The sequence below is a fragment of the Notothenia coriiceps genome, unplaced genomic scaffold (genome assembly GCF_000735185.1).
Source record: "Notothenia coriiceps isolate Sejong01 unplaced genomic scaffold, NC01 NC01_scaffold00014360, whole genome shotgun sequence".
Classification (NCBI taxonomy): domain Eukaryota; kingdom Metazoa; phylum Chordata; class Actinopteri; order Perciformes; family Nototheniidae; genus Notothenia; species Notothenia coriiceps.
The window spans coordinates 3191-8685 of NW_011347061.1; the positions used below are offsets into that span (position 1 = coordinate 3191).

Here is a 5495-nt window from a genome sequence, read left to right on the forward strand (position 1 = left end):
ATGTTATTTATGTCAAGGTATTTTGCTTCTCAGATACTCCTCCCCCCCAAATTTTGGTCAGAATTGACATGATTTCTCCTTTCAGAAATTGGACGAGAATTGACACACCTGTGACAGACGGAGGCAACTGTGCACTTTTTTTTCAGATTCTGTTAAATTAAATTAATTTGTTGTGTTTTTATGCACTTTTTGACCTACCTTTGTTAGATGAACAATGAATAAAAATTGCATTTTTTTCATCGCAGTAATATGTGTTGATTTAAAATGTGTCACTACCCGCTTTTTACAGGCCGCTGAATGTCTGGCTCAGCTGAATTTTGTAGTTATAAAATCTGGCCCAACTGAATGTGTAGTTGAATAGCCCAGCCCTAGTGCATGCGTTTGTCACCTCCCGCTTGGACTACTGCAACGGTGTCCTGTTCGGGGTTCCCAACAAAACCCTGGACAGGCTCCAGTATGTCCAAAACTGTGCTGCTAGGGTACTCACACACACAAAGCCGTGGCAGCACATCACTCCCACCCTCATCCACCTACACTGGTTGCCGGTCAAGTCCCGCATATCCTACAAAGTCCTCCTCCTCACCTACAAGTCCCTCCATGCCCTTGCCCCCCAGTACCTATCGGACATCCTTCACCCACATGCCCCACCCCGGAACCTGCGGTCCTCAGACTCTGGCCTGCTTAACACCCCCCGCACCAAACTGCGAACCTTCGGGGACAGAGCCTTCAGTGTGGCAGCCCCCACCCTCTGGAACGCTCTCCCTGCGGAGATCCGCAACATCCCCACGCTTGACGCCTTCAAAAGGGCCCTCAAGACCCATCTGTTCACGAAGGCCTTTGGCCCCTAATCTATCTGTTGTTTTGTCTGACTGCCTTTTGTTTTGTTATGTTTGTTTTGCCCTGTTCTTCCTTGTAAAGCGACCTTGGGTCTCATGAAAGGCGCAATATAAATCCAAGCTATTATTATTATTATTATTACTTATTATTATTACTTATTATTTTTCCTTTTGCGTGTGCTTTTTAAGGTGTGACCCTGCCACAGTGAACATCACTGATGAGATGTCTAAAGGATCTTTCGGAAATGTGTGGAAGAATGTCGACCCTAGTGAGACCACGAAGAAGGAGCCAAGCGCTAAAAGGTTAGCCTCCTTATCCATATAACGCTCACATCAACAGATATACACAAGTTTTTCAGATACATCACATAGACTTCCAGAGTATTTTGTCTATTCCAATGGGAACATGATGTCTTTGGGTGTCAAAGCATGTTTATCATTGGAGTGTTATGGAGCATTTACTCTTTGTTTTTTCCAGGAAAGTGAGCAGCTAGTATGTTTATGTAAAAAAGGTTTATCTCAGAGCAGCCCTGCCCTCACAGAGTTCCCACAGAGTAGACTAACATAGTGTCTCCTGCCTGCCTCTCTCATTCCAACACCAAGCTCCCCTTCCTAACCTCTCAGAAGCTGATATCCCAAAGGTAAGCTGTTCCCTCTTCCCGTCGGCATGCAGAGTCCTGTGTGTTTCCTGCGAATGACTGTTGCATGTTGATTGCTCTGTGCTGCAAGTGATTAATAGATACATCATTAATACATAGATGTTGATTGATTGCTAATCACAGCATGAACTGGATGTGCATGTTACTTCAAGGACATTTAGTATGATTGTACATTTGGTTTATCATTCAAGTATTAAAGGAATACTTCAACCACATAATAGACATTTGTTCATCAATTATTTCCCCAGTGGTAAAGACACATTTGTGCATGCCTCTATGATAAACTAAATACATGATTGAAGAATTGAAGTAAACAGGGGCTTAGCACTATTAGTCTTTTTTCTTAAATTAGATTTTAGTGAAACTATATGTGTTTGGGAAGTAGTGAGAGTACATCTGCATAAATAGGACATACATTATACTGCACAGGTTTTGTGACTTAATGGATGTATATACAAAACTCAAGGTAACACTGGGTGATAAATGTATGAAAATTAGTGAGTTATTTTTCTTTGACCTTATTGAGCTTTTTGCATGCTGTGTGATCATGATTGATTGATTCATTGCATCTGTAGTCTGCACTTAGGTCTCAAATGTCCAGTCTCGTATAATAAAATAACACCAACATATGTGAATTTTCCCCATTTAACATTTCTGCTTTTTTCCCGTGCAGTTCTAGCGGCGAAAAGCGACACAAACGCCGGAGGCATGATAAGAGCTTGGACAGGGAGACAAGTTTGTGATGACACCTACTTTCTGGCGGTGCCACTGTGCTGTCAATCAGTAGATCAAAAAACAAAAAAAAGCTGTACCGTGCCACACTCAACCACCTTTGTACTGTGCTACACTGTGTTTTCGTCATGTAAGTCTGTGTGCAAGTTGTGTAAAACAAAGAATTTGTTAGAAACAGTATTAGCACGGGAAGGAATCAGGACACAGTTGTGTTCTTTTTCAATGTATATCAATGTTTGGTGATACCAGCGACAGACGGAAGCCAGAATTATACGACACTTACAAAAGCTGCTGTGTCAATGGGCCAATTAAATAACCATTTTAAACAATTTTTAAATCTACTTTATTTGTATTTTGTATGTTTTTATATTTTTCCAACAGTAGTTGTAAGATGTCCTAAGCCTGCCACAGCCGACTGCAGATGTGTGTGCAGTATTTAATGCCACTATTGACTTGATGCACCTCGAAAAGTAGACATTTGCCTAATCTATTTCACTGGTATCTAGGAGTTGGTTATATAACAAAACTAGTAATTTTTTGGAAAGTATTAAATATACATTTTCTATATTCTGTATATCTTAATGTTTTTGTGACAGTAACAGCTCATATCGCTCCAGAGTTTTCTCCCTTTCTATTTTACAAATAAATGTCTCTCGTCCAGTAAAGCATTCCCCCGCACGAGTTAAAGGAACAGTCTTTCTGGTTATTACTCTCATTCCTTTTCTGCTAGATGACAAGATCGATACCCCTCTCATGCCTGTACACTAAACATAAAGCTAGCTCAAGACTTAAAACACGTAAACAGCTAGGCTGGCTCTGACCAAATGTAACAAAAATAGCCAAAATGTCTCTGATTAATAACTTTAAATGTTGTTTGTATTATCTGTGCAAAAACCAAAATGTAAAAAGGTATTTCTTTTGTTGCTGCTATTTTTTGGCAGGTAGCATGCGACAGCTTAATTTTTAGCAAACAGACACGAGAGCGGTATTGGTCTATCTCTATACAAAAAAAAAGTGAATAAGCATATTGACCGAGTTAAGCTCTTCCTTTAATGACAGTATTCGTTTACTGGCACACATTTCCATGCTAGCATCTAAGCATAGTGCTGGAACGTTCAGTACCTGCAGCTACTCGCCTTGGCTTTTCAATCCCTTTTTCATCCATTTTGCAAATACCGAACTAGAGTGACACTATTTTAAGCTCTATGTTCTCCACCTTGGTCATCTTGTCAGTAAGTGTCATCCATGGACATGTGATCTCCTATCCAAATGACCCTCATTATTTTAGCATCTGAAGCTAATTGTTTTAAACAAAACACCTGCATGCTGTTGAATCAGACATGAATGTCTTGCTGCAGACCGTGGTTACTTCTAGAGATGCAATAATACCTTTTTTCTGGGAAGGGCAACATGTAATAAATGGTAAAGAGTCTTAACAATGTATAAAACATAGTATATTTTATTCATGTAAAATGTTACTAATATATTACTAACATGAAGTCAGTGTTGAAGGCAGGTTTTGTTGTAGATGTTCTTTTCCCATTGTCTAATTGATGGTTCTTAGTTGTTTAGAGAAACTAATAAGGGGTCAGAATTATATCAATATCAAATATTTTGACCACTTCTGTGTTGAAATCTGCCTTAAATTTGGTAGTGATAGATGTACACTTTCTGTTTAAATAATTTAAGACACCTGTAAAGAAACCTATCAGTTCAGATTTGTTGTTAAATTGTGCTTTGTTTATGAGAATGGGAGCGAGAGTGATTGAGAGCATAAATAAAGATCTAAAATGATGAATGATGTGGTTCTTTATTGATCCCTATTTATTTGCTGATGTCAACAGGTAGGTCAAAGATCAATGTACTTCTTTGTATAAGTAATTGTTCAGTTATACAAGGACTTTGACCTCAGGAGCTTCGTGTCTTTTGCAGAGCTAAGGGAGTGTCTCTGAGCCCAGATGCTGCCGTTGATGCCCAGAAAGACTGCTTTTCCAGTTTAAAATGAGTTTAGAAATTGTGGAAATAATCCGTGAGACTGCTGGATTTCCTGCAGGTCTGAATTCTGTTATAGATTTCCCTGATGCCTGATCCTTTGAGATGTAACAGACACTGGATTGCATGAAGTGACTGCGAAGAGAAGATAACGCGTGAGTACATTTACTCTTTTTACTTTTAACTCATAAGCCTGTGGGGAGATCGTGCTATGTTGTCTTTGTCCAAGGCTAAACCCGTGAGCTAATCATTTACAATAACTTCCACAGACACACAATGAAAAACTTTATTTTGCAGAGCGGACACAATCATATGCAATGAAAAACATCTACACTACATGTGTTTCCTATCTACCTGAGATTTCACTTTTTGTGTTCTTGTTTTCACCTTAAAAATATAGAAAATAATTTAAATTTGTACAAAAAATATGGCCCTCAATTTCATTTCTTCTCTCTGGTGCACCATATGAATGTGGAAGATTTTTTTGTCTCTGCATCACATACAGTAAGTAAAAAAAGATGTACAAATTGAAATGGCATAACAACATGCAAAGCAGTATGGCTTTTTATTCCTTCGGTATATGGCTTAGAATGCAGCATCAAAGGGAGTCCTTGAAGAGCGTCTCATTGGTCCTCTTGTCTTTTCTTACTGCAAAAAAAAGAAAATCATAATCATGCCGAGCCAAGTATTCTGTAAATGATCAGAGCCATGTGACTGAGTTTTACCTCTCCCCTGAAGGTCTGGAGGTCATGACCCAGAGTAAATATTCCTTTGCAGCCAAGGAGTCCAGCACCTTGTTCACGTCACTGGTGAAGCTTCCATCAACATGCCTCCTGCTGAGCGCCTCCCCCCGCCTGTCCGTTTCAGATCTGAGTATGTACACAATGTAAACACTGCCCATTAAGGGTCAGTAGCCCACAATGTGGCCAAGCTGCCATTTTAACTCTGATATTAGGCCTGCAGTGCAGTATTCATCAGAACATTTTCATTGTAGTTATTTTCTGATTGGTGATTACCGGGTGTTTCTTTGATCATTCCATGATTTGTTCATAGGCCGCTTGCACCTTTTTTTTCAAAAATAATCATTCCACTCAATCGTTACACAATAGTAAGATATCAATCAACGCAGTGCAAAAAGTTCAGGTGATTTATTTCAACACAACCACAAGGGACATCAAGAAAAAGCAAAGAAAGGAAAAAAGATGGAGAAGCAGGTGATTATATCTCTCTGACTGTCTCTCTCGTCATGGTGGAATCAGACACAGGCAGGCCGATA

General features: G+C 39.5%; 1 long non-coding RNA gene across 1 annotated transcript; it reads left to right on the plus strand.

Annotated features, from left to right (window-relative positions):
- The first annotated feature begins 1017 nt into the window (after positions 1–1017).
- Positions 1018–4025, plus strand: LOC104948474 (uncharacterized). The gene is made up of 3 exons (XR_798696.1): positions 1018–1139; positions 1440–1477; positions 2169–4025. It is a non-coding gene; the product is annotated as an uncharacterized lncRNA (long non-coding RNA).
- The last annotated feature ends 1470 nt before the right edge of the window (positions 4026–5495 follow it).